At 56.1% G+C, this 14,713-nt stretch overlaps 1 protein-coding gene across 2 annotated transcripts in view; it reads left to right on the top strand.

The window, feature by feature from the left end:
• The window catches only part of RBM19 (RNA binding motif protein 19), a 52,283-nt gene extending 51,823 nt beyond the window's left edge, over positions 1-460 (top strand). For both annotated transcript variants that reach the window (XM_064727033.1, XM_064727034.1), the window contains exon 25: positions 78-460. The gene's annotated coding sequence lies outside the window, so the exon portion shown is untranslated. The remainder of the gene's footprint in view (positions 1-77) is intronic.
• The last annotated feature ends 14,253 nt before the right edge of the window (positions 461-14,713 follow it).

The raw sequence follows: 14,713 nt of genomic DNA on the forward strand, positions 1-14,713 counted from the left end.
TGTGTCCCCCCTGTCCCCTCTCTGTCCTGCTGAGGGAGCTGCTACATGGAATTCATTTTTTTTCCCCACCTTCTCAGGTTTCTGACTGATGGATGGAGCAGGACAAGCCTCCATGAGGAGCCAGCCCACTTGTTGCCACTGGAGTCCACTCATCCTGTGAACCCAAGGGCTGATTTATGCCCTGTGTCCAGGTCCTGGGATTCCCAGCCTTTGAAATTCAGAGAGGAAGGAAAACCCTTGTCTGCTGGCAGCTCCTGAGCATCACTTCTTAAATCCAGGCAGGGATTGATTCCCTTCATCTCAGCCCAACCTGAGGGAAGAGGAGCCTGGAGCAATGGACACTTCCCTGCTGACCTGGGGACTGACAGAACCTGCTCTTAATATCTGAATTAAATAATTTCTGTACATTAAAAACCACATTCTGTACATTAAAAACCATATTTTTAATTTCCCAAACTGACCCACATCTGGGTTTTGGTTGGCTTTGTTTCTTCTCCACAGCCAGGTAGGTTTTTGGGGCCGATAGGGAGATAAGAGCAATAATTCCTGTACATTAAAAACCATCTTTTTAATTTCCCAAACTGAACCACATGTGGGTTTTGGTTGGTTTTGTTACTTCTCCACAGCCAGGTAGGTTTGGGGGACCAATAGGAAGATAAGAGCAATAATTCCTGTACATTAAAAACCATCTTTTTAGTTTCCCAAGCTGAGCCACATCTGAGGGTTTTTTGGCTTTATTTTTTCTCCACAGCCAGGTAGGTTTTGGGGCTGATAGAGAGATAAGAGCAATAATTCCTGTACATTAAAAACCATTTTTTAATTCTCTGCATTACAAACCGTGTTTTTAATTTCCCAAACTGAGCCACGTCCTCATTTTGGTTGGCTTTGTTTTTTCTTCACAGCCAGGTAGTTTTTTGGGGCCGATAGAGAGATAAGAGCAGTTTTGGAGCAGATAGGGAAATAAGAGCAATAATTCCTGTACATTTTAGTTTCCCAAGCTGAGGCACATCTGGGTTTTGTTTGCCTTTGTTTCCTCTCCACAGCCAGGTAGTTTTTGGGGCTGATGGGGAGATAAGAGCAGTTGAGGAGGGAGGCCTGGGCTCTGCTGTGCTGGGCTTTGTGCCTGTGTCATTCCTGTCCCCGCTCGCAGGCAGTCGCCTCCCGTCTCTCCCTTCCCAGCTTTCAAAGGGAAAGAGGCTTTGCTTTTCAACCAGGGTACTGCTTTACATATGTAGGCAGCTGATAAAGTATTTTCACTTCGCCCCTTTCCCCTCTGGGAATCGCTGTCTTACGGCAAAACTGTTTTGTCTGACAAGGGCTGCAACAGATTACACGTGTTGGCTGCAAACACGGGGCCTTTTTTTACCCCCTTCCCCCTCCCCTTTTTTTTTTTTATTTTTTAAAAAAAATAAATCTCTATCTCTACAGTGCCAGGAGGAGCTCTGCCTTTTGCCTCCACCCCCCAGGAGCAGCCCGGAGTTGGGATCTGCTGGTGGCATCAGATCCCCCTGGGTGGTGCCTCTGGCCAGATTGGTTTACTCACCGAGGTTAATTTGAGCCTGAATCCATGAAAATGTCACTGATTCCATCAGGGCTGAGCACATCAGATGGGCTGGCTCAGGGTTTGGGAGGGGGGAGATTTTAGGAGCCCTCAGCATCCAAAAATGCTGCAGCCACAGCATCCCTGGAGCTCAGGGGGACTCAGGCTCAGTGTCACACTGGGGACCACATCTGATCCACTCATGGTGATCATCCAGGACACCCCAACCCATGGGCCAAGGATTTCTCCCATCTCCAGCTGGGATAGGTTTACAATTTGCTTTTTAAATCATCCGTTCAGGCATTGAAAACCTTTAAACCCTCAGGTAGCACCAGCAGGAGATGAGCAGAGCTGAGAAACTCCTGCCCAGGTTTGTCCTCTGGCACCACCTCCTTCCTGAGCTGCCCCTTCCAAAAACCATCCCTTGTCCTCCCAGCAGCACTGGCACCAGAGGGAAGGGCTGGGATGAAGGGAACTCCAGGATTCTGGGATGTTTGGCTGCTCAGAAGCTGCACACCAGGGCTGAGACGTGCCCAGATTGCAGAGGGAGAAAAATGAGGACACTGCAGTGCCTTGGAATGGGCACCCAAACCTGGGGGTGCCACAGGGGGGTTTGGAGGAGAGGAGCCCTGGGAGGGGGCAGCTCATCACCAGCTCATCCAGGCTGTGCCTTGGCTGCTTTAAAGGGAAAACACAAAAACTTCAGTGATGGTTTGAGGGATTAGGATCTGGAGTGACCTCAGGGTGCCTGGAATATCCAGCAGTGCCAGCACTGAGGGACACCTGCCTGCTCCCAGACCTCTGGGCACCCAGCACTGGGCAGAGTTTGGGCACATTCCACAGGGATCCACCCAGCCTGAGGGGATCCTACTGACATTCCTGTGGGACAGCACCCCTGGCAGCACAGTCTGGCTCTGGGCACCTGGTGTTGGGCATTTCCACACCCAAGGATACCCAGAAGTGATGTGAATCCTTACCTGCTCTTTTCCACATTTTCTCTTTTTTTCCCCCCATTTTCACATCCTCCCTCATGAAATCCCATCCAAGCAACAGGTCTGGGCCCAGGGAACACTTTTCTTGCCCTGAGTTGTTTGTGGAGATAATTAACTGTGTGTTCTCAGCTGAAACCTGCCACGGCAGCCTGAGGGCTGTGCCATCCATGGGGGATGGACTGGGACAGCCACAGGTGGAAAACACAGGAGGAACCAGCTGAGAGTGACCTCCCTGGGCTCCTCTTCTCTTGCTCTGTCCCTGTCCCTCAGTCTGGGCCATTCAGATCTGGGGACATCCTTCCCCAGCTTCTCTGTGCCACACAGGAGCCAGGGATGGGCACTCCATCCTCCCTTGCCCACATGGGTTCAGCTCTAGTGCTTTTCCCATCTTTCCCAAGGATTTCTGTCCCTCAAACCCCCACAGGAGCCAGAGATGGGCACTGCATCCTCCCCTGCCCATGTGGGTGCAGCTCTGGTCCTTGTCCCACCTTTTCCCAAGGGTTCCTGCCCCTCAGCCCCCCTGAGCCCCTGAGCTCACCCCAGGCGTGTTCCTTGCAGAGCCAGGCCTGGTGCTGCTCCTGGGAGCACGCTGGGTCCATCAGCTGCTCAGGGGTGCCCCTGCTGGTCTGGACAGGGCCCTCAACACCCCTCCAGGGTCTCCCCAAGGCTGGGAAGATCCTGGCACTCCCTGAACCCCCTGCTCCCTTCGTGCCTGGCTGAGGAAGAAGTAATTAGTGCCGCTTGCTCCAGCAGGCAGTGCCCAAATGTCAGGGACAGCAGAGTCATTAGGAACTGGTTTTACTCCATGTTGGCTCCCAGAGTCTGTGTGTGTGTGTGTGTGTGTGTGTGTGTGAGGAAATTTTGGGGGGTGAATCCAGCCCCAAAGCACCAAGAAAAGTCCCTTCCCCTGGCTGTGCTGCCCAGCTGCTGCCTGCCTCAGTTTCCCTTCTGTCACCTCTGTAAGGGACCCATCACATCCTCCATATGGGGACAATCACAGGGTTATGTGATGGGGGGTCAGTGCTGCCCCAGGGGGTGCAAGGGGCACCCCAGTACCCCCGGGGTGGCTCAGCAGCCAGGGCAAACCTCCTGCTCCCATTTAGAGGTAAAAACCAGATTATCTGTCTGTGCTTGATGCCCATCCAGGTGCCCCCATGCTCCCAGGGCTGGGTGCCCGAGGCTGTGGGCAGGATTGGGGGCACAGGCAGGCACAGGGCCCTGCAGCAGGACCATCCTGCACCCTCCTTCCCATCCCTGCTTCCCATCCCTGCTTCCCACCCCTGCACCAGGCAGGAGAGGGAGAGAGCGGCGGGAAGCGGGAGGGAAAGGACGTGTCAAATCAATCATATTTAAACAAAAGCCTCTTCGGCCCAAGGGCCCTTTTAAAAGCTGCTTATTTAATTAAAAGTCCCATTTTCCATATTTATGGCCCTTATTCAGTTAAATATTAACCGCCTGGGCCAGGGCTGGTTTATTCTTTGGGAAGAGGCAGAGTTGGGAGGTTCATTAGGGGTTTATCAGGCAGATGGATGGAGGGATGGATGGACGGATGTGGGACAGCACATGTGGGCTCCTGATGGTGCCTGGGGACTGTGGGGATGACACCACCACTGCCTTGTCACCTTCCAGCAGGACACAGGGCTAAAAACAGGGGAATTGGGGCTGTTGGGATGGTGTGGGAGATGAGCAGGGACAGCTCCTGTAGGAAACCACCTGAACCACCAGGCACAGTTTATGCACCCAGCTTCCCTAAGCTGTGCCAGAATAATCATAAAAACACCTCAGTTTTTCCCTGGGGTCACTGGCTCCTGGCCAAACCCTTCCAGGACTGTTTCCCCAGGATTTTATTCCCAGCAGTGTGTGAGCACCACAGATGTGCCAGACATAGCTCTGCTGGGTTTGGGCATCTCAGAGCTGAGCACAACCTCACTGAAAACTCATCTTTGGTGTCACTGCTCCAGGCTGGACCTGGAACAAGGACCTCTGGGGGTTCCTTGGAGTCATGAAGGGGACCAGAGCAGCTCAGCTGGCTGCAGGGGGTTGGTGGTGGCTGCAGATGAGGGAATGAGGAGAAGCTGGAGTTTATGTCTGGTTTGAAGGGACTCTCAAGACTCAGTGGTTCCATGGGCAGGGACACCTTTCCCTAAAAGGGAGGGAGGGAGAACCAGGGAGCAGAGGAGCAGCCATGGGGTCAGTCCCTCACTGCCATGGGGCAGAGGGGAGGCCCTGCAGGGTCCCCTCAGGGCTGATCCTGCAGCACACCGTGCTCTGGACATGCTGGGACATCCCTGTGAGAGCTGCAGGCACACCAAAACCTCCCTCTGAGCTCTGTCCACCCTTCTCCCTTTAATTTTTTGGGAGCCCAGCAAGCATCCCCATGCAGCTCCTGTCCCTGGAACGCAGGGGGGTGACAGGAGCATCACTCCATCCCAGCACGGTCCCCACAAAGCCATCCCTCCTTGTCCCTCCCACCCTAAACAGCAGAGCCCACGGGGACCCTGCCGGGGGAGGGTGGTGCCGGCAGGGCAGGGAGTGAAACGGAGCCGGTGATTTCCTCCGGGGAGCGAGTGGGGGTTGGCTGGCGCTGGCAGGAGAGGGAGAGACACCGGGTTATCAGAGAAGTGTGAAGACAATAATGCAATCTGACATTTCTGAAATGAGACCCCCCGGTTGCCCTGGCAACGGCTCACGTGGGACCGGCTCCCGGGAGACGGCTCCGAGATGTGCTATAAATGATGTTTGATTAGAATTTAAATCATTTAGGCGGAGAGCAGATAGGCCTTTTGTCAGCGCGGGGACCCGCGGGGGTCACCCCGCCGCCCGCAGCTGCCGGCGCCCCCGGGGACGGGCTGGACCTGCCCTGCCCTGCCCTGACCCCTCCAGCCGGGGCCAGAGCAGCTCCTGGCCACAGCAGGGACGAGCACTGAGCCCCGGTGCCTCCGAGCCCTGGAGTCTGCACCTGAGCTTTGCTTCAAAGCCACCACAACTCTGCCGTGGTTTCTGCCAGATGAGAGCCTTGGCTTATGCCGGGCTCTAATTGAGATGATGACACTTCTGAATTAATCCTGCCTCCCTGGAAGGTTCCTTCAGGTGCAGGAATGCGGCATGGTGTCACCTGCGAGGGGAGTGCCCTTCCTGGGGGCTTGTCCAGCTTTCCCCAGCACGGGGACATGTCCAGCTTTCCCCAGCACGGGGACGTGTCCAGCTTTCCTAACACTGGGACATGTCCAGCTTTCCCCAGCACGGGGACATGTCCAGCTTTCCCCAGCACTGGGACATGTCCAGCTTTACCCAGCACTGGGACATGTCCAGCTTTCCCCAGCACCTCCACACCACGGCCTGGGAAATTCTCCAGCATCCTGAGCTGCTTTGGGGACAGGAATTTTGCTGGACAGCCATCCCCTGAGCATTCCTTGGTGCACATAGTGATGCCTTTTTTGCTGCACAAAGCCTTCCTTGGGATGAAATTTATACCCTGGGGCTTGCAGGAGTTCCTACCTGGAGCAGGGTCAGCAGCCCTGGGTTGTGTTCCTGCCCTACCTGGGCTGCAGCACAGAGGGTTGAGGTCACCCTGGGAATGGGGACACCACCCCTGTCAGCCCAGGTGTCACCACCCAGACCAGTGAGAAGGTGGCCTAAAGGCATCTGGACCTTCTGCTGAGCTCTCAAGGGTGGTGGCACCATCAGAGCCAGAGGCCAGCCCGTTTTGGGGAGCCTTGAGAAGCTGTTTGTGTGCTCTAATATCAACCAGGGCTGGGGCTGAGTGAGGAACACAAGTTCCTGATTCCTCAGCTGGTGATACAATGGTGTCAGAAGCAAACCAGCAACAGGAAATTTATTTTCCTAGAAAATTTTAAAATTCCTTGCTCTTCAATGTCATGATTTAGATCCATTGAATCTTTAGAGCTTGCTTTTCAGCTCCCCAAAAATGCCATCTGATCATGAAATTAGAGCTAAACTAATAAGTCTCAACAAATATTAATCTAATGAATTTAGCTTCTTTCTGTTTGTGGACCAGCAAAGAGGGGAATTGCAATGTTCTCATATGTATTAATTATGTGAATGTATTCCACAAACCTTTCCTGACTGCCTTGGCCATGAATATTCTGAGTTTTGGTTTGTGGTTGGGCCCACCCCGTACATTCAACTGTGGGTTTGGGATAAGAATTCAACCAAGGGGAGCCTTGATGTTAAAATCATTAAATGGTTTGTGTTGGGAAGGTCCTTGAAGCTCATCCCATCCCAATCCCTGTGGTGGAAGGATCTTCAGCAGAGCAGGTTGCTCCCAGCCCATCCAACATCTTGCAAGCTCTGAGCTTTGCTGCAAAATTCTCCATTTCTGATGGTCTTCAAATGGACTCTATGAGGGTCTGTGGGATGAACTGGGTGGGAGGAAAAGCCTTGAGTGATGCAGGTTCTGGATGTGTTTTGGGGTGAGGGATGCGCAGGGCTGGGCTGGAGGAGGCTCCTGGACACCTCTGGGTGGTTTTGGTGGGATCTCCATGACTATAAAATCACTGATGAACATCTGGGGAACTCCAGCCAGCTCTGGGGTGTTGCACTGGGATTTATTGACAGATGTTGTATTTGGAGTGGTGGTGAGCTCTCATCAGGGTAGGGCAGTATTGGGGCTGCTCCCCAACCCCCCCAGCGAGCTCTGCCCCCCAAAATCCCTGCTCCTGTGTTTGTGTGGAGCTGCAGAGCCTGCCCAGCTCAGGAGCACAGGAACCTGCTCAGCTCAGCCCTCCTTTCACAGCTCTGCCTCTGGAAATGGGGTTTGGAGCAGGAGATTCCCCTGGCAGGTCCCTGCCTGCTCCCAGGGCTGTTCTGGAGCAGATTTGGGATTTAGGCTGCTCTGTCCAGCTCTGGAGTCTCCCTTCTAGGGGGAAGCCTGACACTGGAGCCAGAGGGTTGGCTCTGGGCTCTGGGGGCTGGATTTCCCTCCTCCAGCCCATCCTTTGGGATTGGGGCACCCCCTGTTTGGGGGCTGGATTTCCCTCCTCCAGCCCATCCTTTGGGATTGGGGCACCCCCTGTTTGGGGGCTGGATTTCCCTCCTCCAGCCCATCCTTTGGGATTTGGGCACCCCTTGTTTGGGGGCTGGATTTCCCTGCTCCAGCCCATCCTTTGGGATTGGGGCACCCCCTGTTTGGGCAGAGGGGCTCAGAGAGCTCTGCAGGAGGTGAGGGTGGGCAGGGAGGGCTCAGGGTGACACCTCAGGGTGACACCTGGGGGTGACACCTCGTTAATTGGCATGGGCTGGAGGTGCAAACCCAGGCAGGAACGGGCTTGTCATCCCTGGGGAGCTGCCCTGGGCATGCACAGAACTGCCAGGAGGGAAAATAATGGGGTTTGTTCCAGATCAGAAATGAATTAAACAGCCCCTGTTCCACCTCCAAGCTGTGCCACCCCACAGAAACACAAAACTGCTTCTTGTGCTTTGCCTTTGGGGCTCACCCTGCACACACACAGGGCTGGGGACACTTCCCTGGGTGCCACCAGCTCTGCCCTCATGGATCTGATCCCTGGCAGGCCAGGAAGGAGCTGGAGTGGCCCCGGGTAATAAAGTCTGATTCAGAATGGACATAAAACTGAATATATGGCTGATTAAAGACAAATTATTTTTGGCAAATACTAATGTTCCAGCAGGAGCGGCACAGCAGCCACTTCAGCACATCTCTTTATTTCCCTTCAGCTTTTCAGTTTGATGTTTGAAACATCCCAAGGATGCCCAGGACTGGAGCATCCTTCTGTGGGAGAGGCACCTGGGGCTGGGGAAAAGCACAGGGAGAGGAGAGGTGGCCCTTGTCACCTCCCTGGCACTGCCTGCTCCCTTTTCCCTGCCTGGAAGTGTGGGGAAAAGCTGTGTTTGCCCCTCAGCTGAGGAATGCAGCACCTGCCTGGTGTGCAGAGGGTTTTCCCACTGGGAAGGTCAGTGCCTTGCTGTTATCACAAATCCCCTGGCCATGGACAAGGAGCTTCTGGGTGTGGTGGCCTGGGCAAAGCTGATCCTTGGGAAGGGTCAGGGTTGGTTGGGGGCTGGTTCTGGGGCTGTTACACTGGTTTGCACTGGAGAAACCTGGAGAGGAACTGGTAATAAAGGCCTGTAGTGATGGGGAATGGAGTTAAATTGATAGAGGACAGGGTTAGGTTGGGTATTGGGAAGGAATTGTTCCCTGTGAGGGTGTAAATCCCTGGCACAGAGAAGCTGTGGCTGCCCCTGGATCCCTGGAAGTGTCCCAGGCCAGGCTGGACAGGGCTTGGAGCAGCCTGGGATGGTGGAAGGTGCCCCTGCCCTATATATATAAATATATATATATTTATGCATTTTTTATATGTTTTTCTTTATCTCTAGATATTTGCTGCTTCCCCTCGTGCTAATGCTGGCATCTTCCATCACCCAATGCCTCGGGGGCAGAGGGAAATGGCACCGACAGCTCTGCAGGCTGGGAGGGGGGACAGGGGACACCAGGAGCAGATGGGGCCACTCCTTCTCCTTCTCCTTCTCCTTCTCCTTCTCCTTCTCCTTCTCCTTCTCCTTCTCCTTCTCCTTCTCCTTCTCCTTCTCCTTCTCCTTCTCCTTCTCCTTCTCCTTCTCCTTCTCCTTCTCCTTCTCCTTCTCCTTCTCCTTCTCCTTCTCCTTTTCTTCCCCTTCTCCTTCTCTTGCCACCCCTTGCCTCCAGCAGCTCCAGCCCCTTGATGACCCTCGGTTCCCCCACCTCTGACCCCTCAGCCCTGCAATTCCTCCTCTTTGTCCCCTTTTTTCTCTTTTCCCAGCCCAGTTTGCTGCCCAGCTTTTGCTGCAGCCCTTTGGCTGATGAACATTCCCTTTATTTGCCCAGGTTGGGGCTGGTTGGAGCCTCAGGAGCCTCAGAGCCCATCCCTGTGTCCATCCTGGTGCTTGGCCTGGGGATGGGCGGGATGGGGTGAAGGTGATGCACAGTGGGGAGGGAGAGGGAGGTGGGCAAAGCAAACCCATTTCTGCAATTGTACCCAGCTCAAGAGCACAAATCCCTTCATATCTCCCGGGGAAATTGGGGGATGGATTTGTTGGGCCCTGCTGAGGCAGCTGTGGGGGAGAGGAGGGGATTAGGGGTGGTTTTGGAGGTCCCACACCTGTCAGTGCCATGAGGAGGTGGCACCAAGGCCCAGATCCATTCTGTGGGGTCTGCAGGGAATCCCTGCTCCTGCTGCTGGGGGGATGGAGACCTGGAGGGGTGGCAGGGGTGGGGGTTCTGCCTGCTCAGGGTGACAGACACATCCAAAACCCCCTCTGGAGGCAGGCAGTGCTCGGAGAGCCACGCTTTGCTGCCGGGCCGTGCTCCCAGCCCTCCTCCAGGTGGGGAATGTCCCTCAGCATCCCCCACCCGCTCTTGCCGGTGCACGGGATGCAGCAGCGGCCCGGAAAATAAACACCCAGCGCTTAGTGAAGCTGTTCTGCCGAATTTACACCTTTGGCCGGCGCTCGGAGCGGGAGGCAGGAGGCGCGGCCGCTCCCCTTGATGGGCGCATCCATCACGGGCTGTGAAAGGCCGCGCTCCGGGAGGATCGAGCGGGGACGGTGCCGCTCCCCTCGTCCATCACCGGCCGGGGACAGCGCTGGCAGCCACCCCGGGGATGCTGTGGGAGCGGGGACAGCGCTGGCAGCCACCCCGGCAGCTCAGGGATGCTGTGGGAGCGGGGAGGAGCAGCAGGATCCATCCCACAGCTCAGGGATGCTGTGGGAGCAGGGAGGAGCGGCAGGATCCATCCCACAGCTCAGGGGTGCTGTGGGATCAGGCAGGAGCAGCAGGATCCATCCCGCAGCTCTGGGATGCTGTGGGAGCGGGGAGGAGCGGCAGGATCCATCCCACAGTGATCCATCCCACAGCAATCCGGATCCATCCCGCAGCTATCCCTCCCGGTGCCAGCAGCCCCTTGGGGACAAAAGTGTCACATTCCCCATGAGCTGGGGCAGGGCTGTGCCCACGCAGCCTTTTAAAGGGATTTTTACAGGGATTTTTGTGCAGCTGGATTCTCCTGGAAGCCACGGTGATTCCTTGTGTCTCCCAGCCCTGGTTTTGTCTCTGTTCCCATCTCCTGCTTGAGTGCCTCTCACCTGTTCATTCCCTCTGATGGCATCAGGTACAAGTGGCTGAGCAGTTAAAATGAGCACCATCAGCACGGGTTTCTCTGTTTCCCTTTCCCTGGCAATGGGGATTTTTGCTCTCCTCCAGCTGCATTCCCAAGGGATTGGGCCTGTCCCTTTCCCCCTGTCCCTTCTGAGAGAGTGTCAGCCAAACTCCAGGAATGCAGAGAGGTCTGGAAATGCAGAGATCTTAAAATGTGGTGTCCTGTGCTTTGGGGTGCCCAGAGAGAGCAGATCCTGTGATGTTTTCACCAAATGGAGCTGGAGGAGCAGTGCTGGGGCTGGGTGCCTACTCTCCTGCAGAGAGAGGAGCAGAACAGGGAATCAAATGGGGTTTTGAGGGAGGGGAAGGGGTTGTGCGGACCCCACCCACTGCTTGGTGCTCCCAGTGTTTTCCTGGCTCTCCTCTAAATCCCAGTCCTGCTGGGATGGAGGTGCTGTGCCCTGTGAGCCATGGGCACCCCAATCCTGCTGGGGTGGAGGTGCTGTGCTCCTGTGAGCCATGAGCACCCCAGTCCTGCAAAGGTGGAGGTGCTGTGCCCTGTGAGCCATGGGCACCCCAATCCTGCTGGGATGGAGGTGCTCCTGTGAGCCATGGGCACCCCAATCCTGCTGGGATGGAGGTGCTGTGCTCCTGTGAGCCATGGGAACCCCAATCCTGCTGGGATGGAGGTGCCGTACTCCTGTGAGCCATGGGCACCCCAATCCTGCTGGGATGGAGGTGCTGTGCTCCTGTGAGCCATGGGCACCCCAATCCTGCTGGGATGGAGGTGCTCCTGTGAGCCATGGGAACCACTGGGGTTCTGGGAGCCATGGAAACAGCTCCTGCCTGAGCTGTGGGATATTTTGGGGGACAAAACATGGGGGGTTCAGGCTGGAACCAGCCCTAGTGTGTGATGGGTGCAGGCACAGACTGCTCTGACCCCAAGATTTCCCTGCACCATTACATAAATCCATTTCCACATATTCCAGCTGCCTCAGTGATTAATGCAGCTCAGCCCCTCCAAGTTTATTGCTCAGAAGTTCAGACCAACTCCAGACCCCTAAAAATGTTGGTTTCCCCTCTCTGAACTCTTTTTCTCTGGTGCTGGCAACCAGCAAATACAACATCCCAAACCTTGTGAGGAGGATGAGGGATCTTCCTCCTCAAGCCAGGCTGAATGAGGGAAAACCAAACAAGACTGCAAACAACCCTCTTGTAATTTCTGGGGTTAATAGAAACATCTCTGTTGGTTTGAAGGAAACAGATAACATTGCCAGGCCCTGTTGTGAATGAAACCCCCTTCTCGTTGTCCCTTCCCTATCCCCCTGCCCCCAAACCAACCACGAGTGACCCCACAGCTACAGGGCTTTAACACACTCACAATTAATGATTCCTGGGGGCAGAGTGTGTTTGGGACAGGTGGGAGCTGCTGGGGGAGATCCAGCCCCTCCAGCCAGGGCTGCCTGGCCCAGCTTGGGGTGCCAGGGCAGAATCTGGTGCCAGGGCTTGGGGACCATTCCCGGGGTGGCAGCTGCTGGCTCTCCATGGATCCCAGAGCCCCTCACTGTGCCCTTGGGCTGCCTTGGGAATCGCTGTGGGCTGGTGCTGCACAGCAGGGACAGGGAAACTCTCACTCTGCTGTGGGATAGTGGGATTTGGGGGATCTGGATGGTTCTGGGGGGGTTCCCACAACATGAGCTCACAGTCCCTGTGTCCCCCCAACCCAGACTCTGCACCCCAGATCCTCACTGACCCCCAGCCCTAATCCACACCCAGTCCAGACCCTGCACACCAGCTCTTCATCCACCCCCAGCTCTTCATCCACCCCCAGCTCTTCATCCACCCCAGCCTTCATCCATCCCCATCTCCTCATCCATCCCCATCTCCTCATCCACCCCAAACCCTCATCCATCCCCAGCTCTCACTCACCCCCAGCTCTTCATCCACCCTCAGCTCTTCATCCACCCCCAGGTCCTCATCAACCCCCAGCACTCACACACCCCCGACCCTCATCCACCCCCAGCCTTCATCCAACCTCATTTCCTCATCCACCCCCAGCCCTCACCCACCCCGACCCTCATCCACCCCCAGCCTTCATCCAACCTCATTTCCTCATCCACCCCAGCTCCTCATCCACCCCATTTCCTCACCCACCCCCAGCCCTGATCCCCCCATCCCCGGCGTTCCCAGGGGCAGGCTGGGCTGCAGCCGGGGCTGCTCGGGGCTGTCGGTGCCTCGGGCGCCTCTCCCGCCCGGGCTGGGCGTGCTCCATCGCCATCCTCCCCCCAGCTCTGCTTTCCCGCTCCTTCCCTCACAGCTGCTTTCTCCTTCTGCTCCTGCTCCCCTCTCGCTCCCTCCACTCTGCCTCAGAGACACACATAACTCTCCCGTGAAATATATACAGTGTAAATATATAAAAAGCCGGCGTTTGCCTGCTGCTTATGTATTCATGAAATAGTAAATAAATTTTATGGGATAATGTGAAGGCTGCCAGGGAGCAGGAGGATGAAAACTAACCCCTAATGAGGCTCCGTGTCAGTTTGGCACACTCGGGATCGATCTGCCGCTTCCATTTAGCGCCCGAGCCCGGGGGGGAGGAGGCGCTTCCCCGGCGTGGCCTCGGCAGCGGCGCCGCGGGGGCGGGCACGGGGTCACGGGCACGGGAACGGGCACGGGAACGGGGACGGGGATGGAGTGAGCTCCGGGGGTGCGGGGCTGGGTCAGGGAGAGGCTTGGGAGGGTGAGAAATGGGGGAGGGAGAAGTGTTCCGGGGAAGGGGATGCTCTTGGGGAGAGATGTGGGGGCAGAGGGAGGGAGGGATGCAGGGAGGGATGCAGGGATGGAGGGAGGGATGCAGGAAGGGATGAAGGAAGGGATAGAGGGAGGGATGCAGGGATGCAGGGAAGGATGCAGGCAGAAATGCAGGGAAGGATGGAGGAAGGGATGCATGGAGGGATGGAGGAAAGGATGCAGGGAGGGATACAGGGATGCAGAGATACACGGAGGGATGCAGGGAAGGATGCAGGCAAGGATGCAGGGAGGGATGCAGGAATGCAGGAAAGGATGCAGGCAGGGATACAGGGATGCAGGGATACACGGAGGGATGCAGGGATGCAGGCAGGGATGCAGGCTTGCACAAGGAGGGATGCAAGGAGAGATGCAGAGTTGGAATCAAGCTTGCACAAAAAGAGATGCAGGGTTGGATACAGGCTTGCATGAGGAAGAGATGACAGTGGGAAGCAGCTTGCACAAGGAGGAATGTGAGGAAGGATGCAGGGAAGGATGCAGGCAGAAATGCCTGGAGAGATGCAGGCAGGGATGCAGGATGCACAGCCAAGTGACAGCCAAACTGCAGCTCTCCTGCCCAACTCAGGAGGGCCCAGGTTCCATCCTTCCACTGAGACCCTCCCCTGGGAAGAGGCAGCTCCTGGCTTGCCCAGGACTGGGCAGAGCTGGGGCTCTTCCCTGCAATCCTCCAGGGAGCAGCAGCTCCAGCAGGGATGGAGGAGGGTGATGGCTGCCCTGGCCATGTGGAGACCCCCTTGATCCCTTTCTGTGCTCCCAGGAGGAATAGTGGGGACCAGGGTGTGGGGAGCACTGCAGAGGGGAAGGGCTGGGCTTTGGGAGCACCCACAACAGCCAGTGAGACCCTGGGGGCACCCCAGAGCCCTGTGGGGCTCAGCCTTCCCACAGGAGCTGCCCTGTGTTTGAGGGGCTGTGGGTGCAGGACAGCAGTGCTGGGTCCCCCAGCCCTACCTGCTGCAGCAGGGCATGGTGAGGGGTTATTTGGTATGATATGGTGGTTTGGGATTATTTGGGGTATGATATGATGGTTCGGGGTATTTGGGGTAGGATATGATGGTTTGGGGTATTTGGGGGTATGATTTTCCTTTAATTCAGTGTTTGAGGAATAGGGTCATACATAACAGGGGAAAAGCAGGAAAGATGAGTGTGTGCTTCCAAACACCTGGGGATGTGGGAATTATTGGGCACACCTGAGAAGCTCCCTCAGCCAGGGAGGGATTTCGGGATTTTTGTAGCTAAAACCCCAGCCTGGGTTGGAAAAGAAGC

The sequence above is a fragment of the Zonotrichia leucophrys genome, chromosome 15 (genome assembly GCF_028769735.1).
Source record: "Zonotrichia leucophrys gambelii isolate GWCS_2022_RI chromosome 15, RI_Zleu_2.0, whole genome shotgun sequence".
NCBI classification, from domain to species: Eukaryota; Metazoa; Chordata; class Aves; order Passeriformes; family Passerellidae; genus Zonotrichia; species Zonotrichia leucophrys.